Raw genomic sequence first — 27771 nt, 5'->3', positions numbered from 1 at the left:
CATTTTTATTTGTTTATTTATTTATTCAGTCCAGGACTTATTGACGGACAATGTTTTTTTTTTGTTTTTTTTTTGGCGTTTCTTTTGAACGTTCCCATTTTTTGCGTTACGTTTCGCTGACTTCTTTCTCCACAGCATTACAACAATGATCTAATATTATTATAATAATGATATTCGAAAGCGAGGCTTCATTAAATGGAATGTGGTCCCTGGAATCTTGGCAATCATGCTCTTTTTTCCGCGTCAAGGTTTATGGTCTCCACATACACCCCAACAAGACCAAGATCCTGAAAATCAACGCATTCAGCAAAGAGGCAGTGGAGTTGGGCAAAAAAAACATGGAAGAAGTTGAGACCTTCACATACCTCGGGAGTGTGATCAGCCAACAGGGAGGGACAGATACGTTAAGACCCGTATCAGAAAAGCAAGAGCATCTTTCATAACCCTCAAGCATATCTTACCATCCAACCTCATCACTTCTCGCACAAAAAATCCGTCTGTTCAATTCCAACATCAAATCAGTACTACTGTATGGAGCAGAAACGTGGAGAACAACAAAGAGCACCATCGGAAGACTGCAGGCTTTCATAAACTCGTGCCTTCGAAAAATACAAGCTTCTGGGTTTGTCCTTTACTCCTGATCTGAAATGGAACACGTACATCAAGTCTGTTGCCAAGGTCGCTGGAAGATGGTGGGATTCTTCTACCGCCCCAGAAGATATCTCACTACTGATGCAATTCTCTATCTATATAAAAGCCAGGTACGTCCAAGGATGGAGTACTGCTGCCATATATGGGCAGGAACTGCTAAAAACAGCCTATCCTGCCTTAACAGAGTACAAAATAGACTTCGTGGCTTAGTAGGGGATGCCCTTTTCTCTACCCTGCAACCTCTCTCCCACAGAAGAGACGTTGCGAGGCTATCCTTGTTTTATCGTTATTTCCATGGCAGGTGCTCGTCTGAACTCCAATCTCTGGTCCCCCCCTCGCCAATCCTTCACGAAAAACACTCGTCTAGCTGAATCAACTGTGAAAAATTTCCCCCACTCTATATCTGTGCCTAAATCAACACGTAAATTCCATGAACAAAGCTTCTTTCTTAGAACTGCACGCCTGTGGAACTCTGTTCCGTCTGCCTGCTTCCCACCTGACTACAACTTGGATGTCCAACGTTAACAAATTCCTAATGAACCGCCCTCTTAAGTAAACACTTAATTAAATCTCCACACTAACGTACTGTACTTGCAATAACCCTTATCCCTGAGTGGCTTCCGGGCCTTGATAAGTGGTGACCACCGTGTAAAAAAAAATTCACTGGCCAACTACCATCAGTAATGAAGATCTCTGGAAGAGAACTAACCAAGTACCAGCAAAAGAAGAGATCAGAAGAAGGAGATGGCGATGGATCGGACACACCCTGAGGAAACAACAAACGAATATCACACGTCAGGCCCTAACCTGGAACCCCCAGGGAAAGAGGCCGACCAAAAACACCTGGAGAAGAGACCTGGAGGCAGACGCTTAGCTGACCGGATACTCCTAGAAGGAGTTGGAGCAAATCGCCCAGGATAGTGGACGTTGGCGGGCAGTTGTGGATGGCCAATGCCCCACCAGGGTCTCAAGGCTTAAGTAAGTAAGAAGATTTATAAGCCTTTCCTCCTCTGTTTTCAGATGTTGGTTCAATGTTCCTTTTTATCTTGAGCAGTCATTTGCAATGCTCTTCAAAGACCCAATGTTGATGTCAACCAGCTTCATGTTTCGCTTCGCGACCACTTTGCATCGGAGTAAACGAGGTCAGTGGATTTTTTCCCACATGCCAGCTCTCCAAACAGGATATAAATGATAAATAAATAATAATCTAATGTAGCAATTATCTATTTTTTTTAAGGTTCACCACATATCAAGGCCCGTAGGCTACTCAAGGATAAGGGTTAATATATGTACTGTAGTCATAGAGACAATAGTGTAGTAATCGTTAGTGGAAATTCGTTATAATCAGATTATTTTAGACGACTGCTCAATAAGAACTTTTTGACGTTGGACTTGAAAATGACAACATTGTAGAAAGCATACCAGCAGAACATAGTTCCACAGGCATGCAGTTCTAGGAAGTAAACCTTGTTCATGGAATCCACGTTTAGGTTTAGATACCGATAGAGCGTGGGGGGAAATTTTTTATAGTGATTTTGGTTAGATGAGTGTTTTTTGTGATAGATTGGCGAGGGGATACCATAAATTGGAGCTCAGTCGAACACTGGCCATGAAAATAACGATAGATCAGAGACTTGCCCGCAACGTCTCTTCTGTGGGAAAGAGGTTGCAGATAAGAGAAAAAATACGAAGTCGGTTTTGAACTCTGTCAGAGCAGGATAGGATCCTCCGAGCAACTTCTGCCCAGATGTGCAACAGTACTCCATCCTAGGACGTACTTGACTCTTATATAGGTAGAGGATTGCATTGGCAGTGTGATGTCTACTAAAGAGGTAGAATGATCAAACCAGTTGTCCAGCGACCTATGCCACGGATTTGATGTATGTGCTCCGTTTCAGATCAGGAGTGAAGGTCAGACCTAGAAGTTTGTTTAAACATTGAACGTCTTCAAGATGAGAGCCGTTCATTTCAATTGATGCCAAATGTGGGTTGATGATGGAAAGAGAAAAGCTTAGTTTTCGATGCATTAAAATTACCCATCCACCTCTTTCCCCATTGCACCCTGCTCAAGATTATAGGAGAGAGAATCAGAGAGCTCTTGGTTATTTCTGGCCTTTGAATTGTTGCCATAGATGGCTGTGTTGTCTGCATAAATGTCTACGAATGATCTTAGGGCATGATTTGGGAGATTGTTAATGAAGATTAGGAAAAGAGTTCAGCCTAGGATAGAACCATAAGCGACGCCAGCGTTAATAGAGTGAGCTTCTATTTTATGCCTTCAACCACTACTCTTATAAACTTACCAGAGAGAAATGATTTTACAATCGAGAAGACATTTGCAGCTATTCTGTAGCTGGAGATCTTTATACCAAACACATCAGACGCCTTTATTATATAAAGAGCAATTGCACTGCAAACGAAAGATTCGCTAATTCTGTGAGATATTATTGTTAGCACATCAGCTCTAAATCTGGCAGAACAACCGATATTGCATGTCACTGAATAAGTTATTTTTGCTGCGGTGGTTGACCACTTCCCTATTTAACACAAGTTCCAGTAACTTATTCATGACGCACAGAAGACTGATTGGTCTGTACTGAGAGGGAGATGACCGATAGAGTGAATCTTTAAACAGGGGACAGGCTGATGAGGTTTTCAAGGTTTTTGGGAAAGCATTTCTCCTTATGATAACGTTTAAATAGTTTTGTAAGTATGGGAGCTCGTTCTAATTGAAGCCTTTAAAGCACTATAATTGGAATTGTTAGTTTACTGAAATCGAGATTTTTAGAAGCTTGGCAACATCACGCACAGATATTTGTATGTCGCATAGCGTGTTTTCAGACACAGGAGAAAATATGAAGGATAGGCAGTCCTGATCGCATAGGGTAGAATTTGCTGTAAAGTTCTTAGCAAAGCGTTTGACTTTGATGCTGATGAGATTAAGTCCATTGATGATGCTTGGGGGAGAGGACACATTTCGGTTTAGAACCTTGATTGTTCCTTTTTACAATGCCTCCCCACGGGACAGAGATAGACACCAGGGTCGTTTTCTAACGTGGAGAAAAGGAACAAAAATAAAAAAATTGTTTCAGTCGTGAAGGATTGCCCCTCCACTGAGAGAGAACAAGAAATCGAAGTGCAACATCTGAAGAACAGATACTACACTTTGGTCTTGGTCCGAAGGATCTTGATTGTTATTCTCCCAAACTCATGAGCCGCTGCTCAGCTACTTTGGACTTAAGGGACTGAGCATACGACCTTTAGGTGTTCTTTATTACTCTTTTACGGTGGTTGCTGGCAGTTTTAAAGGCAGATTTAGTTTCAGTATATATATATATATATATATATATATATATATATATATATATATATATTTCGATGAAAGCAGTGGAAATAGTGGTTTCTGTGCGCAATTGTAATAGCACATTCTGGAAAGAACCATGGTTGGCTGCTTTTCGTTGTGTTTGCATAATAGGATATTGGTTATTTATGCTTAATTTTTACAGTTATGGTTAGAAGTTTGTGTGTGAAAGCTTGTCAAGATGTATACTGTATAATCACGTTAACACACCTGTTCTCATTAGATCACTGAAGTTAGGCGAAAGTGAGCCTGGTCAGTACCAGATGGGTGACATTTGAGAATATCGTTACTTCCATTGAAAGTGCTCGTCTGAACTCCAATCTCTGGTCCCCCCTTGCCAATCTTTCACGATAAACACCCGTCTAGCTGAAACCACTGTCAAAAATTTTCCCCACTCTTTATCTGTGCCAAAAACAAAACGTAGATTCCATGAACAAAGCTTCTTTCTTAGAAGTGCACGCATGTGGAACTCTGTTCCGTCTGCCTGTTTCCCACCTGACTACAACCTGGACGTCTTCAAGTCCAACATAAACAAATTCCTGATGAAGCGCACCCTTAAGTAAGACACTTTATCAAATCTCAACACGAACGTACTGTACACGCAATAACCCTTATCCCCGAGTGGCTTCCGGGCCTTAATAAGTGGTGACCATTATGCAAAAAATACCAGGCGCTGTAGGTGTTAAGAATATTGTGCTAAAAAAAACATACGACATAATCACGTTGATATATAAGTTCTCGTTAGATCAAGTTTCAAAATTACTGAATTCAACATTAAATAACCCGAAAAGGGTTGATATGCCGTAAAACAAAAGAACCAAACAAAACACAATGAATAAATACTTCAAGGATATAAAGAAATTAAAGCATAAAACTTTTCCCGAAATTACTGGATTCAGCATGAAACAATCCGAAAAGGGTTGATATGCCGTAAAAAAAATCAAACCAATTCTTTTTTTTTATTTCCCCTCTTTTCGTCACATTTTTGCTTTCACCTACTCTCTCTCTTTCATGTTCCCTTTTTTTTACGTTTTTATTTGCTTCATTGTTTCTTTTTTTTTTTTGGTTTCATAAATTCTTTCTTTCCTTCCTTCTTTCTTTCATACTTAATTCTTCTTCATCGTTCTTTTCATCAGGCTTTCTTTGCTGTCGCGTTTTCAACTCAAAAGGTTGTGATTCACAGACACTAAATTCAAGATGGCCGCTGTTATTTCTTTTCTTTTTTTTTCTTTTTGGTTATAAATTTTGATCTTTACTTCTTCGTCTGTTGACAATAGCTAAAATTTCTCACCGTTTTGTTTGGTATTAAACCGGTCGTGCGTGTAAAAATTAGTAACAGGGATTTCACCGCCATTCATCGTGACGCAGAAGAGGTTTTAAGGAAACCGCCGAGTAAATTCTTCAGATATTAAAAAAAAACAAAAAACAAAAAAAAAAAAAAAAAAAAAAAAAAAAAAAAAACAGAAATAACTGCCGATCAATTTCCGCTTCTTTTAACTTTTTAAAGATTTCGTGAAGATTTATTTATAACCATTCGATGAAAACAAATCTCTACGCTGTCGGTAAACAAAAGATCGAATTGTATATCGTGTCAACAACTGAATGTATGATCAACTTATATTATTATTATGTCTCAGATAATAATACATTTGAGAACTTGAACGACCTTTCAATCTTCATTTGCGAAAATTCGTGTCAACTGTGATGACAACGAGAAATGCACACACACACACACACACACACACACACACACACACACACACACACACACACACACACACACACACACACACACACACACACATCTATACTCCTGTTAATTTTTTTGTGTGTATTGATATTCTTTATTTATTTAAAAAAGAAAATTCATCTATACTCCTATCGTTTTGAAGCTCGACCCTTCAGACGACAAATACCGAAAAATTGGCTAAAAACATTAATTTCTTCACCCTCAACTGGGTACCTTTCTACAGGGGGGGTTGCTTTTTTCACTGATATTTTCGAAAGTCATCCCCTCTTTTCGATTGTCTAGCCTTAATTTAAACCTACGTCACTTCCGGTTTGGCGGTGGTCGTAACAGCAAAGACGGCACGATTTTGCCCGTTATTTCTCCCCTTCACGGTACGGATTCGAGGCTGCGTTCCTACTACCACTTAAAAAAAAACTTTTTTTGCCCAACATACACCTACAAACACCCGGGCAAGCCGGGCTGAAATGCTAGTATATCTATAAAAGTGGCAGTGTGTGTGTGTGTGTGTCTATGTTTGTGTGTGTACACTTCTCTACCAAACTACTCTCTATATTTTCAGTCTACAGGCTTGAAATTTGACCTAAAGGGGTATAGAGATTTGGGAAAATCTTAATGGGTTTTCGGACAGAAATTTGACTGTCAAAGGGTCAAAGTTCAACGATTTAACCTTTGAAACTCTACCGAACTCCTCAGCCAATTTCGGGTCTAAACACTTGACATTTTAGATGTAGGTTACTTTGACATGGACCAAATTTTTAATTTGATTGGAGCCCAAAACAATAAATTATAATGTGTCAAAATTAGGGTCAAAGTTAAAAAACATTTGACCACTGCGGTCTCTATCAAATTACTCAGCCAATTTTTAGTCTAAACATTTGACATTTTACATAAAACGTATTCAGACGTAGGGCAAGCTTTTTAATCGGTTTTTGGTCGAAAAGTTGGCTGCCAAGGGGTGAGTGTTCAAAAGATTTGGTCTTTGCGGTCTCTAGCAAACTATTCAGCTAATTCTGGGTCTAAACATTTGAAATTTTATATAAAGCGTATGCAGACATGCAGCGAGCAATTTTAATAAGTTTCTGGTGAGAATTTGGCTGCCAAGAGGTCAAAGTTAAAAGAGTTGACCGTTGCGAACTCCTCCGCCAATTTTAGGTTTAAACACTTGAAATTTTAGATGTAGGTTATCTAGACATGAGTCAAACCTTTTAATATATATATATATATATACATATATATCTAAAGTTATGAAATTTGGAAAAATCAAGACAACAAAATATAAAATAAGAACATCATATGGTGTATTTACATATATATGACATTTGTTTCGTAACCATTTAGACAAATTTAAACATTATATAATTTAAAAGCATTCCAACAATAGCTACTCTTCAGACATTAAATTACATTTGTTAGATTTATATGAATATATTCATAATCTCTATTTTAAAGGATCAAGCAGTTGGACTCACGTCATTCCTCATTCTTTTATTTTATTTCTTTCTTTATTTTTTCGATTAGCTTTGAATTGGGTAAATATCCCGCTTTCGTATTTCTTATTTTAAGATGATATTTCTAAAATGTTCTATTTTTATATCAATTTAATCTATTAATCTTTAATGGTTTTTCTTATTTTCATAATTATTTCTTCCTCTCTCATTTATTTTAGTCTCTATTTATATGTCCAGATACTTATTTCTCAATTTTGCCTTAGTGTCGTATAAATTTTTATTTGTATCTTAGTATATATTTTTAATACTTTTTTTTACGTGCTATTTTAAAAGAAAATCTATTATTTAAAAGCCCATTTAAATAATTTCTAATTATTATTTATTTTCGCATATTATGCAATTAATTTAAACGTTTAATACTTTTTATATGTGTACGAACATCACCAAATTTTAATATATATATATATATATATATATATATATATATATATATATAAAATTGGTTATAAAAATATTAATAAGATAAAACTGCTCCTTAAAATGAGCAATATTTTTCAACTGCCTCCGGATGACTTTTTGGCTTTTTTTTATAGCTGTTGGACGGAACTCAATCGTCGCTGTAGGTACGATTGATGTAGCTCATTGGTAGACTTTTGATGTGCAATCGAAAAGTCCTGGGTTCACTTGTAGCTGCAGGTAGACCCGACTCATACACTGATACACAATTCTTGTGCGCTTCCACGCATGTTCGTCACATTTGTTAATGATAAGTTTTTAAAACGAATATCTTCATCATATATTTTAATTTTCTTTTTATTATAATCCTTTGAGATGAGTAAGTTGTATTTTTTAAAAATTTATTTGCGGACTGTCATCCTAATCTTCATAGTTGTTTCCTCTGGCCTTCTTCAGATGGTTAACCGTAATGGGATAGGAATGCTGAATCTCTCAACAGTAATTTATATATGTTCTCAAAGGAGCAAATCTCTTTTTTCACATACGTATTGTTTTTAAAATATAATTATCCACTGACACGTGTTTCGTCGTATATATATATATATATATATATATATATATATATATATATATATATATATATATATATAATAGCGGGACCCATGTACCGGCGTTGCCCAGTGGAACTAGGTCACAAAGCCAGAACAGACTCAGTAAAGAATACCCCCTCCTAAACAAAACATAGCGATATAAAGTATACATGATGAATATGATCCAAGCAGTGAACGAATTTATAAAAAAGAATCAGGTGGAGGGTCTACCACTACAGCACTAAGTATTAGGAGGAAAAGAATACAAATTGAAAATTTCAAATACGAAAACAAGAAAACAAATTACTAGAAAATATACAAAATCAAAACACTAATATGCCCACCACCGATGCAGTCATTAGAAAACTTCGAAACTGAAATGTTGAACTTTGTGGCAAATTTAAAAGTTAAAAAAAAAGCAAAAATAAAAAAAACAAAAAAATAAGAAGTATAAATAAGTTATTGAAAAAAATAACTGACAATCCTAACATAATAATTCCAGCGAGTAAGAAAATGAACATGTACGGTATGAACTTTGAAACGTATAATAAACTTATTTTGAGTGAATTAAATTAAAATTGTCAAAGGGCAACAGAAGAAGACCTTATAACATAAATTTATTCGCATAAAGAATATGTTTAAAAATTTAACCCACGGTTTTTGTTGACTTCAACAATAAATAGTAGATAAGATTAATTGCACCATGTGTTTCTGATTTAGGTAATATTAGTAAAAAATATTAGACAAGATTGTATTTACTTTAAAATTTAAAATCCAACATAACCTTTGGATTTCTTCTTGTAAGGTTATAGATTGCTTTAAGAAAATACGTAAATACACAAACAGTAAATTTATTATGGTTGATATTAAATCCGATTATCCATGTATTACTTCTGAACTGTTTGAAATACAATAAAGTTAGCGAAAAATATAACAGATATAACCAGATTAGAAATAGAAATTATAAACTAGAAAGAAGAACCTTAAGAACCTTAATACGATATATAATGTATTATGGACAAGATAAGAGAGAGAAAACGATTTTGATGTTACGATGGGATCTCCGGATGCTGCATGTAAAACTGTACATACTAACAGAGATGAATAAAAATAATACAGGGCTTAAATGGAAGGCTATATAGAGATGATGCATTATTTTTAGTTAATTCAAGAGATCGAATAATAGAAAAAACTAGAAAAAAATTAAACTATTCTTTAACATACTTAAGTTAGAAATAACATGAGACTATAAATACAGAATAGTAATTTTTTGGATATAACTCACTTCTTTAACAGTTATGAACCGTATCACAAACCGAACCAAACTCTATTCTAAAAGTATGAAAAAAGCAATTGTCCCCAGCATATCATAAAATGAGAATATATTTGATAAAAACAGGGATTACTATAATGAAGCATTTACTCGATCAGGATTTCAAGGAAAGATCAAATGCATAAAAGAAGATGGATAATGAAGATAGTAGGATAAACACCAGAGTACTATATAACGATACAGGGAAAACATAAAGTAGAGGATTGAAAATACGTATAAAAATAAAGATAAACATGAGAATTAAATTAGAAATACTAAACACGCATATAATATTAATAATGCAGTTAAGACGAAGAGAAACAGGCGCAAAAAGCAAGTCTGGTTTAATCCACCTTTCAGTAAACATATAGAAAATAATAACCCTAAAGAATTGTACAAAATAATTGGCAAGAACCTTTCCTGGACAATAAGGTAAAATAATTAATAAGTGCACAGTTAAACTGTCATTCTCAACCGTTTCAAATTTAAGTAAAACTATAATAAGTTTTTAAATAATGATAACATTTACAAAATAGTGTATAATAATATGATTGAATCAAGTGAATTAAATATTGAGAAAAAATATAACCGAAGCAATTGTTTGATTTTTGAAATTGTATACAAATGTGAATTTCAAATGAACAATAGTAAAAAATATACTTGGGAGGAACTGAATGTAATTTCAAGGACAGGTACAGAAAGCATAATATTAATAATGCAATAATTAAATAAAATAAATAGGCGCAAAAAAGCAATTTGGGTTAGTTCAGTTTTTATTGGAGATATACAAAATAATATCCCTAAAGGATTTTCCAAAATAATTGATAAGTAAAATCATTAATAAGAACACAGGTAAACTTTCATTTTCAATTGCTGAAAATTTAAGTAAAACTATAAGTTCAAATAATGGTAAAATTAACAAAATACTAAATAATAGTAGGATCGAATCAGGTGAATTAAATATTGAGAAAAATGTAACTGTAGAATACCTAATGAATGTCCATTGGCAGGCAATTGCTTAATTTCTGAAATTGTATACAAAGTTAAGGTGGATAATGGTAAAAAAATATATATATACCTAGGAGGAACTGGATGTAATTTTAAGGACAAATACGAAGACCATGTCGCATCATTTAACATTGGACCAAATTGAAATGAAGATAAGGACAGAAATAAGGATAGGACAAGAATAAATATTAAAAATAAGGAGGGAAACACTACTGCATTATGGGATTGGGTTAGGGAACTATGTAAGAATAAAATAGAATTTGAATTGGTCAATAGTGGATAAAGCTAGAAAATGTAAACCTAATAAATCTAAAAGATGTAATATATGCTTACTTGAGTCATACCACATCGTGAATTCTAAAGAAGAAATTTTAAACAAAAAATCTGATGTTATATAAAGCTGTTTACATAGCAATAAATTCCTATTATCACGCCTAAGACCTGATTAGAATAACATGCATATAAAAAAATAAGGAAAAAATAATTTAGGAATATATTGTCAGTGAAATGTAAGAGTATAAAGAGAATTTAAAATTTAATACGAGGATTTTAGAATGGTGAAATAAAGTAATAGGTCGTGTACTAAACATATGGAAAGTAAACCAAATATAACCAAAGTAAGGGAAATAGATTTAAATTTAATAATTGTTATTGGTAATAAAATAACACCTGAGACATTTCAATATAGTGTGGAAAGAAAATTAAATATTTAATACGATGATTTAGGATGGTGAAATAAATAAAGTAGTAGGTCGTTAACTTTACATATAGAGACACAACTAAATATAACCCAAATAAGAGAAATATAATTAAATTTCTCATCACAGTATCGAGGATTGTGTGACTAATGCTCACAGCCCACTAGGAAACGCAGACCACATAGTTGTATTAGTTGACATCACATTTAAATCCCAACCTCAAGGTGAGGAACTATTGCTCAAAACAACAAGGTACTACAACAGGGCTGACTGGGAAGCCATTAGAGAACACATCCGAGATGCCCCATCGACCAATATCTTCTCTCTTCCTGCTGAACAGTATGCCAATGAGACAACTGAATGGTGCAAGGCGGGCATTGAAGCACATGTTCCTACACAGAAGTATTATAGCAAGCCTCACTCACCCCCATGGTTCACTACAGATTGTGCAGCTGCCATTTCACAAAGACAGCATGTATTCCGCCGGTTTGTACGTCATAAGTCAAATACAAATAGGCAAAAATTCTTGGATGCTAGAAATCATTGTAAGAGTGAAATAGAAAAAGCAAAAAGAAAGCATGTTGAAACAATTAGGGAACGCATTGAATCGCAAAAGATAGGAACTCGTGATTTCTGGAAAATCTATAATAGTGTAGTGAATAAAGGACAATGAGTAATTCCCCCACTGAGCCATAACCAGAAGCTTGCATGCACAGCAATGGAGAAGGCGGAACTGCTTGCCCGGCGATTCGTCTCCAACTCCACAGAGCCAACAAACAATTCCCTCCCAAATTTCCCTATGCGGACTGAAGCCACATTAGATAATGAAAAAACGCCCCTTCTCATATCCGCAATATCATAAACAACTTAGACATCTTAAAGGCGTGTGGGCCTGATCTCACCCATGCATTACTAATAAGGAAATGTTCAGCTGAGCAATCCCCCATGCTTTCCAAGCTCTACAATAAATGCCTTGCTGAATTTTGCTTCCCTAATAGCTGGAAGATAGCCTCTGTGGTACCAGTATACACGAATTCTGGGTAAAGAACAGACACTCTTAATTATCGCCCCATTAGTCTCCTCCCACTCTTCGCTAAAATCTTTGAGACCTTTATTAAACAAGCACTAGTTCATCACCTCGCAAAAGCAAATCTTTTCTCTGACAAACAGTATGGGTTCAATGTCGTTCTACTGCAGATATTTTAACAGTCATCTCTGAACGCATTTACCATGCACTGGATGAGGCGGACGAAGCCAGAGCTGTAGCCCTGGATATATCCAATGCCTTGGACATTTATTGCTGCAAAGAAACTTACATCGTACAGTATAACAAGACGTATACTAAATATAATTAGGTCCTTCTTAGACAATAGAAGCATACAGGTTGTTATTGATGGACGTACATCCAAGCAGCATAACTTTAATGTAGGAGTGCCTCAGGGGTCGATCCTTGAACCATTATTATTCCTGATAAACGACCTCCCTCATAATATTGTATTGTGTCCGAGATGAGTATATTTGCTAATGATACTACGCTCTATAATATGCATAAGGGAAGAACAGATGTACATAAATCTAACACAATGAGAGAATTGTTAGAAAATGACCTCCAGACTATAGTGAAATGGGGCCGCAAATCGATGGTAACATTTAATGCGAGTAAAACTAAACTGCCCTCCTTTAACAATTACAAGACGCCTCTCTAACCCCCCCCATATCCATGATAAATAGCAGTCTGCCTGAGAATTCTACCTTCAAATTCCTCGGCTTAACATTTGCGGGCAATATGAACTGGAAAAAATACATAGAGGACATTGCAAAGGCTGCTGCAAAGAAGGTGGGTTCCCTCTTTCTATAGAAGACTACTCATGCCTGAGAGTATCCTGTACCTTTACAAAGCCACCATTCGCACATGCATGGAATATTGTGGCCACATCTGGTCTGGTGCATCTACCACTAGTCTCCCCCTCTTAGATAAAGTCCAAAAAAGAGTTGTCAATCTGATCGGTCCCACTTTATCAACTAAGCTCCAGCCTCTGTCTCTTCGCCGCAATGTCGCATCACTGTGCCTGTTTTACAAATGTTTTAATAGAATGTGTTCTGATGAAATTGTTTCACTTGTACCCCCTCGACGTACATATCCCCAACAAACCTGCTTAGCAATAAGATCTCACCCCTTCACTGTTGTTGTCCCTAAATGCCAGAAAGCTTTCTATTCTAATAGTTTCTTCCCCTCAAACAGCTAGACTTTGTAATTCTCTTCCTGTTGCCTGCTTCCCTGGCTGTACTGATATGCAGAAAAGGACATAAGCAGATATCTTGGTAATCTTTCCTAGACATGGTCCCAAATAGTAGCCCCTTACATCCAAGTGGCGATATGTTTTGTAAGGGGTGAACATGAGTAAAAAAACAAATTTAATAATTGTTATTGGTAATAAAATAACACCTGAGACATTTCAAATAAAAAAAAAGGAATAAAATATTAAGTAATTGTAAAATATTGAGATAAAAAGATTATGATGGATGAAAATAGACTAAATCAGAATATAAGTTTGAAATAGAATCAGTGAGAAATTTAACCTAGATTGCTATAAAGAGAATAATGTGAAAACTACAAGTTTAAAACTAAGCATAGGCGATTAATAAACAAAAACAAAAAATCAAGATATTGAATTAAGAATATAAAGAAATTTCCATAAAATTATGAATCGATAAATGTCGGGAAAAATCGAGTTATGTCCCTTACATTGTCTCGATATACTGAATGATATGGGAATAGTAAAAATTAAAAAAAAAAAAAAAAAAAAAAAAAAAAAGATAACATGTTTGTATTAAGATAAGACTTAAAATGAAAGATTTGACATTTAAATTAATTACATAACCAGTATTAGGTGAAGATAAATATTAATTAAAAATTATTTAAATAAACCTTTTAATAATTGTTTTTCTTAAAAAATAGCATGTAAAAGAAAAGGATAGGTAAATGTATCATCTAATAAAATTTTATATGAAACTAACGCAAATTGAGAAATAATTAGACATAGATTAAAATTTGGAAGGTGTTGTTTAGGATTTAGGGAGTAGATCTATTAGATAAATCAGAGTAAAAAATAATTATAAAAATGAGAAAAAAACACTAATAGATTTAATGAATATAGCTGTAGAAATTTGGAGAAGTATCATCTAAATATAAGAAATACGAAAGTGGGATACTTAATCAATTCGAAGGGAATCAGAAAAAATAATATAAAAGGATGAGGAACGACTAGAGTCCAACTGCTTGATCCCTTAAAATAGGGATTATGAATATATGCATATAAATATGACAAATGTATTTTAGTGTCTGAAGAGTCGCTAATTTTGGAATATTTTACATTGTCTCGATATACTGAATGATATTCGAATAGTAAAAATTAAAAAAATTAAAAACAAAAACAAAGATAACATGTTTATATTAAGATAAGACTTAAAATGATATATTTAACATTTAAATTCATTGCATAACCAGTATTAGGTGAAGATAAATATTTATTAAAAATTATTGAGATAAACCTTTTAATAATAGTTTTCTTAAAACATAGCATGAAAAAGAAAAGGATATACAAATATATTGCAACATATAAATAAAATTTTATACGACACTAAGGCCAAATTGAGAAATTAATATTTGGGCGTATAAATAGACACAAAAATTTAGAAGTGTAGTTTAGCATTCTGAGAACAAATTAATTAAATAAATAAACCAGAGAGGAAAAATAATTATAAAAATTAGAAAAAGATTTAATGAGTATAAAAAATAGAAAATTGTAAAAATAAGAAATACGAAAGTAGGATACTTACTCAATTAAAAAAAGAAATAAAATAAAAGGATGAGGAACGACGTGATTCCAACTGCTCGATCCTTTAAAATAGAGATTATAAATATATAAAAATAAATATGACGAATATATTTCAGTGTCTGAAGAGTAGCTACTGTTGGAATATTTCTAAATGATAGAATTTTTAAATTTTTCTAAATGGTTACGAAACAATTGTAACACATAAGGAAATACACCACATGATGTTATATATTCCAAATAATAATATAATATTCCAACAGTAGCTACTTTTCAGACACTGAAATATATTCGTCATATTTATTTTTATATATTCATAATCTCTATTTTAAAGGATCGAGCAGTTGGAATCACGTCGTTTTATATTTTGTTGTTGCTCGATTATAAAACCTGATAAGCATGAAGCTTAATTAATTGAGTCAATGAATATTATCTTTAATTTTATTGGTGCATGAACAGTACAGAATTTTACTATAAGATTTCGATACTTATTAAAAGTTTAGCTATGCTGACAACAGATTATACCCAGATGTTTATGAATTACTTTTGAGCACGTAAAAAATATTTAATAAATTTTTAAATACAAATATTTAAATATTTAATAAATACATAAAAAATAAACAAGCAAATATATAAACAAATACATAAATAAACATATATATATATATATATATATATATATATATATATATATATAAACAAATAAATAAAGAAATAAATAAAGAAATAAATAAATAAAATGTAATAATACATACGCCCCCAAAATGGAGCGACGCAAATAAACAAAGGGCAGGTAAATCCCTCACCGCTTAGGTTCTTATTTACAATGCTTCTCCCCGGGACAGAGTTAGACACAAGGGTCGTTTTTTTTTTAATGCGAAGGAAAGGAACAAAAATAAAAAATTGTCTCAGTCGTAAAGGATTGCCTCTCCAGCGAGAGAGGACAGAAATTAAAGTGCAGTGTCTGAAGAACAGGTACTACACTTTGTCTGTGGTTATGTTAGCGCGAAACAATTAAATACAAAAGAGTCACGAATAAAAAAAACACACACAAACAATAGATCTATCTATAAACACACAGAGACACGCACAGACACACAGACAGACAGGCATACACACACACACACACACACACACACACACACACACACATATATATATGTAAAAAAATAAAAAAGAACAAATCAAGTTATGTGTTCATAAACGTTTCGTCTTTATTTCGAGACTTCCGCTGGAGGACTGAAATTAAGAAAACAAAAACACCAGTACATATATTTGAAAATTTTTCATTCATCCAGAGGAAGTCTCGAAATAAAGACGAAACGTTGATGAACACATAACTTGGTTTGTTCCTATTTATTTCTCTATTTTATCGGAATACTATTTCCATTATTCTCATCATATATATATATATATGCAAGAGAGAGAGAGAGAAAGAGAAAGAGAGAGAGAGTGAGAAAGAGAAATAGATTGAGAGAGAGGGAGGGGGATGATGAGTGAATTGGTAGAAATATTTAGTTTAACAACAACTACTTTACAATTCAATCATGATATAATGACATCAATCATGAATGATTGGACAACCAACGTTTGTTCAAACCAACTATTGCCACGCTATCCATCTTTGTTGACATTTCAAACGAAACGTTCGAAAAAGCCATCAATGTAAAAACAAGACAAACACGACCCATTCTGTGATCCTCGGTCTCTTTCAAGTGTTCATTCGACACGTGTAGACATTTCGATGTACGATCAAATCTTCCGCATCTTCAGATCCTCGCGAATAATTGTGTGTACATTTTCCACACTGACATCAAACTGTGCATTTATTGTCTCTATAAACATACGACGGGCCTTATCCATGAAATTCTTTATTTAGCCAATCAGTTCTGATATTCTGACTTCCTCACTCCTACCACACCTTTCATTATCTCTCACATACTCCCTGCCATCCTTATATCAAAGAGTAAAAAAATATGACTTAGGTGGAATCAGACAGAATCGAAACAAAAACATGTAGCTCTCCAGACTTATTCGTTAACGTCTGATCTAAACCCATGCATGTGAAAATAGAAATATGATGTTGTTAAAGAAATGTATATTTGCGCATGCGTAGGAATTACATGGTAGTTGACTTGCGCATGCCAAGTTCTGACCCTATGTTAATTTTAATCGCTTAAGAACGATTTTTACCGGATAAAAAAACCAAATCGAATTTGTTTCACAGGTCCAAATCCTCTAAATGTTTCAAGTCTATAAACCAAAGATTGACACAGAAGTTTGGTAGAGACAGACAAAGTCAGTTATATATATATATATATATATATATATATATATATATATATATATGATGGACGCTTCCGTCGATTTCAACATATGAGCTTCCGCCACAACAACTAAGTTGCTCAGAAATCCACACAGATGATTTGTTAATAGTGGTGAAGGATTTGTGTAGAACCAACCACACTTTTTGGTATTACTGCTAACCTTTGTCGGTGCAGATGACTAAATTAAATTTAAAATTCTCTTACTACACTTACATTTCTCTCACAACCTATTATTATTTTTTTTAATACTTTAATTAATATTTTTGTTTTTTTAATTTTTTATACATTTTATTCAAATCAGGTCTAAGGCGTGATAATAGGAATATCATTGTTGGAGACGCCCCTCCATAGGATTAATGAACAATCTCATGACGTCACTTCCTCTACTGACGTCACTTCCGGTATCGAGTACTGGTGCCCGGCAGTCTGAGATTGACACGTGGCCAAGCAGGTCGTGTGCAAACGCCCTACCGTTGAGGTATGGTATTACTCAACTCACTTTGCCTGTAATAAATGTAAATACATGGTTCGTTCCTAAAAATCCTTTCCAATGGACACTCGTTAGGAATTCTTCGGTTGCATTTTTTCTCAATATTTAATTCACCTCATTTAATCACACTATTATACACTATTTTGTAGATTTTATTATTTGAACTTATAGTTTTACTTAAATTTGTAGCGGTTGAGATTGAAAGTTTAACTGTGTTCTTATCAATTATTTTAACTTATCTATTGTCCAGCGAATATTCTTACCAATTATTTCATAAAATTCTTTAGCGATATTATTTTCTATATGTTTACTGACGGTGGATTAAACCAGACTTGTTTTTGGCGCCTATTTCTCTTCTTAACTGCATTGTTAATATTATATGTTTGCTTATTATTTTTTATCTTTTTCTTTTTGTTCTTACCTTTCTTGTTAGACCTATTTTTATTCCCTGTTTTATTTTTACCCTTCATCTCCATGTTATATGATATTGTATAGTTTATCCTACTATCTCCATTATCCATCTTCTTTATGTATTTGATATTTCCTTGATATCCTGATCGAGTTAATGCTTTGTTATAAAAAATTTAATGACTTTTTGTATTAATACTTATTTTTATCGAATATTGTTTTTGATATACTGAATGATTTTGGTGATTAATTTTGGGTTAAGAATAGTTTACTTCCCATTCTAGTTTTTTTTATTAGATTGCTTAAATTAACTTAAAATAATGCATCATCATCATCATCATCATCATCATCATCATCATCTCTCTCTCTCTCTCTCTCTCTCTCTCTCTCTCTCTCTCTCTCTCTCTCTATATATATATATATATATATATATATATATATATATACACAGGGTGACCCCCCCAAAAAAAACAAAAGCTAAATGGAGGCCATCTAGAACATATGCTGTAGAACGGAGAAAAAAGGCCAAAGACCCTTGTGTTTTGATGTGATGTTTTGAATATAATAAACTAGTTATAACCAAAGTTTCATTTCATTCGGACAAAACACTAAGAAACGGGGCCTAATTATAGTGGTGGCCTGTTTATTTTTGGTCATCCGGTATATATATATATGATATATATATATATATATATATATATATATATATATATATATATATATCACTGATGAGCTGTGAAACTGCGAAACAGTACTGTATGTGGATGACTATAATGCTCCGTATCTTGGGTTGAGCATATCGGGAAGTGATATACAAACTTCCATTAGCGTATTAAGCGACGCTCTTTGTGTAAACAAATCGAGCAGAGGCATTTGGACGATGTCATAACATCGTTAATTCATTACCCATACAACCTCATAGTGCAATGTTGAGAAGCCTTGACTGTCATTTGGGCGGTCGGGTTGCCTATTTAGCCGCACAGATGAGCTGTGAAACTGTACTGTATGTGGATGACTATATATATATATAATTTCATAATAATAATAAATTCATTCGGTTTTTCTATTTTTCTCAATATATATATATATATATATATATATATATATATATATATATATACAAGGTGCCTTCAATAAGTTTCCAGACATTTTTCCTCTGGACACTTTTATTGATAGTACACATATGACACTCTAGTCCCCTTCGAAGTAATCTCCGCCGGCTGCAATGCACTTATTGTACCATACCAAGAACTTCTAGAAGGCCTCATGGAAATCCTCCTGCGTGAACATTTTAATGCCCCTTGTGTCACAGCCTCTTTCATCTCTTCAATTGTTTCATAACGATAGCCTCTAAGGTTTTCCTTGAGCTTAGGAATAACCAAAAGTTATAGGAAGCAAGGTCTGGACTATAGAAAGGGTTAGGAACTGTCTGCTGCCATCTTGGTAAAATAGTGTGTGATACTCTCTGAGTACCCTTAGGACAAACTTCACGCAAATCTTCCTCATCGTTAATTCCTCGCGAATAATTGTGTACAGTTCCCACACTGACATCAAACTGTGCACTTAAAAACACTCTTGACAATGGGCTTTTCACGGAGGTTACCTCCAGAGTAAATGTTTTTCAGATGCTTCTTTTTCCGTTAAGGGAATCTTTCTTTTTCTTTTTCTTTAAACAATGTTCTATTGTCAAGAGTGTTTTTATTCATAATGTCTGAAAAAATACTAGTTGTAAAAATTTTCAAACACCATAATGTTTGAAATTGTCGTTCTGTCATGGAAACAATTGTAACGTAAAATGAAATACACTTTTTGTTGCTATCAACACCTTTTTTGAAGTCTTGATTTTGCTTATACAGTATATTAATGCTCAATTATGAAATATGATAATTTTGTAGCTTACTACTTAAGTCATCACTTTTTGGCTTAAAACTTATTAGTATATGAAAATTTACTGGATTACACGAACTCAGTATATTACATACAAGTCTCTTTCTCTCTCTCTCGCTCTCTCTTTCTCCATCTCTCTCTCTCTCTCTCTCTCTATATATATATATATATATATATATATATATATACATATGTGTGTGTATATATACATATATTAACGGTAACATTACTTAACTAGGCTCATTTGTTACATGTCTTATTCTTCTTGCTGCTTAAAACATTCCTTCTCCGTCGCATTCACAAAATTACTATACTTAGTTTCTAAACGGAAATTTCCTTCTTTCGCCAACAAAATGAATTTTGAAGCAGTTTACTGAGACCTTCCCAACCCTGCGTAAGAGTCAAGTGCCCTCTACTTTTCGTTTGGTCTCCAACCGAAAAGGCAAGGAACAATTTGAGTTTGACGATCGGTCAAATAATCGGTTTGCAGGGATTGTTTATTCGTTGAAGTCTTGTTTTAACAAGTTGAAATGAAAACAGAGCGTGATATATATATATATATATATATATATATATATATATATATATATATGAGCAAACAGTTAATAAAATATGTTAAAAAATATGTTAAAATATGTTTATCGAGCTTTTATGTCTGGCTGAGATGATTTTATAAATATTAATTATTTAATATTTATAATTTACTTTAATTTTACCATCTTTGATCATTTTGGTAAATTCAATTGTAATTTTCATTATATATATATATATATATATATATATATATATATATATATATATATATATATATATATATATATATATATATATATACACATTAGCATGGGTGCCTGGCGTTGCCTGGGTGTTTGGAGGTGTGTGTTGAAAAAAAAATGGTAGTAGGACGGCAGGCTCGAACACGAAAGGAACGGGGGAAAAACGTGACGTCTTTTCTGTTACGACCACCACCAAACCGGACGTAGGTTTAAATTAAAGCTAGACAATCGAAAAGAGGAGATGACTTTCGAAAATATCGGCAAAAAAAAGCAACCCCTCCCTGTAGAAAAGTGCCCGGTTGAGGGTGAAGAAATTAATGTTGTTAGCCAAATTTTCGGTATTTGTCGTCTGAAGGATCGTACTTCAAAACGATACTGATCTTGTGAAAATTCGTCGCTTTTGTCGAAAGTTTTAGGCAGACATGCCATTTTAAACTCTACCAAGGCAGGGTAAATAATTTCTCGCAGTTCTGGCCCAGATGTGGCAACAGTACTCAATCCGTGGACGACGTGCCTGGCTCTTATATAGATAGAGAATTGTATCAGCAGTAAGATATCTACTGGATCGATATAAGGATATATACACACACACACACACACATCTATCTATCTATCTATCTATCTATCTATCTATCTATCTATATATATATATATATATATATATATATATAAATAGTTGTGTAGATTGGTTTCCTACAAGTAAACCCAATGAAACCCGTTTGATTATTAAAGAGTGCTCAATGGAGTACAGAGCTTGTATATTGTCTGTTTATTATACAAACATATTTATATAGGATCGATATTGAAAAAATATTTTTAATATCGCTCCATTTTTTGGTCTGATGAGGTGGTCTCTTTAAAGTAGGATTCCACGTAAACATATATGCACATATGTAACTAATAACATTTTTATAATAAACAGTCTCTCTCTAAATATGCATATATATATATATATATATATATATATATATATATATATATATATATAGTCTAAAGAAGCCTTGAGTATTTTATAAAAACACACAAAATGAAAAAAAAATGCAGTTTAATTTCTTAGGGATACTAATTTTAACATATTGCAGACTTACATAAGTCGACTAAATAATTCACCATTACAAAAGAGAATCTAACTATATAACATTGAATAAAACCCAACCAAAAAAAAAACAAGAACAAAAACAAACAAAAAAATAACAACAAACCTTAACTTAAATTATTAAATAGAAAACGGGGATCATCAATTGTTTACTATGTAGCTGTTTCGGAAATTCAATAACAGGGCAGCTGTTTAATTCATAGCTCTCCAGTGGGAATACTACTTATCTAATAGCAAAATGTAGACACGGTCCAGTCTTTATTTAACATGCACACACAAACACACACACACACACACATACACACACATACACACACACGCACACATACACGCTCACACACATACATATAATAGTAATAAGTATAATAATACTATTAAAACTTTACTTATACTCCGTGATATATTAGTTGAATTTATATAGAAATAAAGATACATAAAAAGCAGAAACACACACACACACACACACACACACACACACACACACACACACACACACACACACACACACACACACACACACACACACACACACATATATAATTATAAAACTCAAATGACCTTTTAACGAGTGTTGTAACCCAACGTCCGGATTACGACTTTCGGCTGCACATGCGTACATAAACATAAACCCATAACAACATAAACAAATAAACACAAATCGGAAGAAAAGTGAATATCTTACATTTATTGAATAAAAAAATACTTTCAGATATGGGAAACAAACGAAAAAAGCGATTGCAAATAATACGTATAACCATCGACATATACCGACCTGTTTCATATATACGATATATATTATACTAAATAATCAACGCGCCAATAAAACGGATTGTTTTACTGTGTACGTTTTCAGCGATCCAATCTTATTTTAACGTTTTCATTATCCAAATAAAAAATTGTTAATATTTTCTGACTTTTTTTTTACATCGTTCATTTCCATATTACGTTTAAGTTATTTTAACGCAATTTTCTTACAAATAAATCTACTTTAACCCGTTGACAACTATAAGAGCATTTTACAACGGCGATTTACCCACCGCCTTCTTCTTTTAATTTATTCTCCATATTTTAATACATCTTTCTTAAAACATTCATACATTTTCTTCTACACTACCAACATAAATAAATAACCCCGAAAATATATTTTTATAAATTGCGTTACAAATAAATAATCAACGCGACAATAAAAAGTATTGTTTTACTGTGTACGTTTTCAGCGTCCCAATTGTTTTTTTTTTCGCGTTTAAATTAAAAGATATATAAACATCTTAATTTTAAGTATTATGGTAGTTGTTCAGTGCACATTTACCTATAAGTATTGCAAACCACTTATAATTCAATGGCTGTAAGTTTTTTTTCAAAAATAATCCATTATAAACAGAACGACTCATAGAAATCTATCTACATTCTTTTTTCAGTTCAATATACTTTCATAGAAATGTTTCTGCTATGTCACAAAAAACTATTTTCTTTACGCCAGAAGTGTCACGCTCATACATAAATTCCATAGCTAATATAACATAATGACCCAACGGGTCATGAGTAGTCTAGTATATATATATATATATATATATATATATATATATATATATATATATATATATATATATATATATAAACTAATGATTCGATGAATGCGTGATAGATAAAAACTAACTAAATTTTATCGGTACGTTTAATGAAATCCGCGAGACACGTATAAGATTATATTTAAAAATTGCCAAAAATAAATATATTAAGCCTGAAATAAAAACTAACATAATTCACCATTTTGTTTTCGTCATCTCAATTCGTGAAATATCAGTTATCATTTGGCGCGAAATTCTGACGCGTTTTAAACTTTTTATAATTTTTTTAAAAGTTTAATTTTCGATTTTTGTCTGTCAACAAAATATCACTTGAATATCCAATGTTTTTTTGTATTTTTTGAAGTGAAGAATTTAGACAGGCTGTCTCCTCCTCCTCCTCCTCGACCTCTCTTTCTCCTTCTCTCTCCCTCTCTCTCTCTCTCTCTCTCTCTCTCTCTCTCTCTCTCTATATATATATATATATATATATATAAAGCTGAACGCACGCGCGTGTGTGTGTCTGGTCACGAATAGGCTCTTATATGGTTGACTATTATAGAAAACTGATCGCATATAATGATAGAAGATGTATCGAGACACAGGAATGGGTATGTTTGATCTGGCAGAACAGTGGTTCATTAAAATTGTGGGGTCTGCGTTCGCGCCTGGTCCACAAAGTATGGAAATAAAAAATTAAAAAATTAAAAAAAAAAACGTTTACAAGTGTTTTTGATATAGATGTACATAAGAATACCTTGATAAGTATGCTTTAACTTAAATAGGGATGTTATAATAAAATTGTGGGGTCCGCGTTCGCACCTGGCCTCCATGGAATGGAAATAGGCACAAACTTTAATAAAGACTTTTCAGATCTATCTGCGTAAGTATACTTTGATAACTATGTTTCTGTTTGAAGAAATATGGTATAATAAAATTATGGGGTGTTCGTTCGCGCCTGACCTCCATAGAATGGAAATGTGTCACAAAGTTTAACAAGCTTTTTTAATATAGATCCACAGAATATTGTGATAAGTATTTCAGTGTGAACAGATATGGTATAATAAATCATGGGGTTTATCTATTTTATTTTTACTTTCATCATATTTTGCTTTGGTTTGGATACCCCGAAATTCGAAGCTATATCTTTACAACCCTTCCTTTTCATAACTTATCATACTTACATGAATCTGAGTCCATTTTCTGTAGGCTGTTTTTGAACCCAGTCAACGACGGGTACTTTTGCTAGTATATATATATAAGTTATGTTTGTTTAAATTACCTGTAGTCTTATAAAAGATGCTGGAAATGCTTCTCCTTGACATCTACGCCTTTCTAGGCACGTTTAACAACGTTTGTAAATACTACGTGTAGACCTTCTCTCGTGATTATTCTGATAGCGTTAGTAAAGTTCTCCTTCGGTTGGTCTAGATTGTAAGGATTATTTGCATAAACTTTTTATATTCAAGCCCCCAAGAATAAAAGACCACATGATGACAAGTCCGGGGAACATGGTGGCCATAAACCTTTGCTTATTTTTCTTTCTTTCGTAAATATGTCATGAACTCGCGTTAGTGAGACGTGTGGTATGTAGGGCCATCTTGTTAGAAAAAGAATTGCATTTTGTCTGGTGGTGTCAGTTAGTCGCTAAGAGAAAAGTTAGAAAGATTAGGTAGATAGGGCTACTTTTAAGTTGGCCACCATATATATATATATATATATATATATATATATATATATATATATATATATATATATGTATTATATTAATATATATATGTATATATATATATATATATATACATATATAAGGGAGTTAAAAGAATAAGAGGAGACTTATCAGGATGATGCAGAGTTCAGTAAATTGTTTTAAAATATGAAGAGAAAAAAACTCAACTTCCTGCCTTGATAGAGTTCAAAATAGACTTTGTAGCTTAGTGGGAGATGCGCTTTTCTCTTCCCTGCTACCTCTTTCCCACATAAGAGACGTTGCGAGCCTGTCTCTGCTTTATCGTTATTTTCATGACATGTGTTCAGCTGAGCTTCAATTTATGTCCCCCCCCCACCTGGCCAAACTTTCACGAAAAACACTCGTCTAGCCCAAACCACTATCAATAATTTTCCACAGTTTTTATTTGTGTCTAAACCTAAATGTAGATTCCATGAACAAAGCTTCTTTCTTAGAACTGCACGCCTGTGGAACTCTGTTCCGATTGCCTGCTTTCCAGCTGATTACAGTCTGATTGTCTTCAAGTCCAATGTAAACAAATTCTTGATGAACCGTCCCCCTAAGTAATCCAATTTACAAAATTTCCACTACTTATGTTTACTACGCTATAATCGCATTGACAAATGTATACCTACTAACGCTTATCCTCGAGTGATCTCCGGGCCTTGATAAGAGGTGATTCCTGTGTATATAAATTTAATCGTTTATTCAATAAGGACGATAAATCAATTAGGTGTGTAGGACAAGTAAAACTCTTCTTGATATAAAGAGTTTTACTTTTTCTACACCCCTAATTGACGTATCGCATTTAATAAATTAATAAATCTAACTTAACTTTGAAATAGCTTTATTATCGCAAAATGCTACATGATTGGAGAGACTCATCTCTTTATTTTTTAATATGCACGTTTACTTCTCTTGACAACCACAAGCTATTTCGGCATTGAACGTGACGTGAATGGCATTTTTGTCTTCGACTAAAATGTATTGATTTTGTAAAATGAATCATTAAGAAAATATTCCATACAAAAAGAAAAGGTGAATCTCCCAATTAATAAAATTATCAGATAAAATATTGTATTAAAATTTTATATTTCTGACGTTTTTTTTTTTTAGATGAGGACTAATAACCATATGATAAATTTAATTGTTACGATAGCGTTTGATCATTCGAGTGTAATGTAATTTAGTCTCTGGCTCAATCATTCAAATGCCGAAGCAAGAACACATACGAATATTGACAACTCACGTGCCGAGTTAGTGTCGCATCATCATCAAAGTCGTAGGTGTGAGAGTGACGTCACTGAATGAAATGCATATAGATGCATAAAGATCGAAAAAAGAGTAAAGGAAAAAGCCTCCTCCTCCCACCCATCTGAAAGCGAGCCAGGTCCTAGAGATAATTACTTGGACACAATAGCTGATTGTAGCTAAAACAAAGGACTGCTATCTGACAAAAAGAAAAAGAAAAAGAGAACATATTGTGTCGTGTTATATATATATATATATATATATACATATATATATATATATATATATATATATATATATATATATATATATATATGTTTTAAAAGGCCAAGTGCAATGCGGAAGGACCGGAGCCACAAGAGGAAAGAAAGGAAAACCAAATAAACAAATAGATAGGTATGTCCGAGTAGAGAAATGTCTAATTATTTATTAATTTATCACTCCTTCTCCCATGGCATAATTATGTGCAACCAAGTTATTAGGATGTCCGGTGTTGTTTTTGGCAAAGAACTTTGATTAATTTCGGGAGAAAGTACCCCCCTTTTCAAAAAGAAAACAAGAGTATATATATATATATTTATTTATTTATTTTTTACTATAATAATTAAATACCTACAGACACTAGTGTTTCATCCTTTCGGGATTCTTCAGTGCAGGGTGTCACGATTAACACCAGCCGAACGATTCGAACCCCGCGACACGAGACATCTCTGGCTCGATTAGCGGAGACCGTATCCATTCGGCTACCATTAACCGTGTGAGATAGCGTTGAATTTGAAACATTTTAATTTAAATTTTCATTACGTCAGTCAGACAGTGATCTTATCGTTATACGATGATCTATGCATATATATATATATATATATATATATATATATATATATATATATATATATTAGTGTTGCATCGTGTGTGTATACCTTTATTTATATTCAAATAATATTTTTTAATGTCACTACACGATTAAAATCATTTTTCAGTCCAAATGGTTATAACAACAATCGACTATCATCAGGCGACAGTAAAAAGTTTTCACCATTCTTAAAAACGTTGAACAGGTGTGTTTAACTTTTTAATCTGAAGAAATAATTGGGATTCGCCTTTTTTCTCCCTACTTTCTCCTCCCCATCTT

The sequence above is a fragment of the Euprymna scolopes genome, chromosome 31 (genome assembly GCF_053919585.1).
Source record: "Euprymna scolopes isolate OS-2025 chromosome 31, ASM5391958v1, whole genome shotgun sequence".
NCBI lineage: Eukaryota > Metazoa > Mollusca > Cephalopoda > Sepiida > Sepiolidae > Euprymna > Euprymna scolopes.
This window is presented reverse-complemented; position numbering follows the sequence as displayed.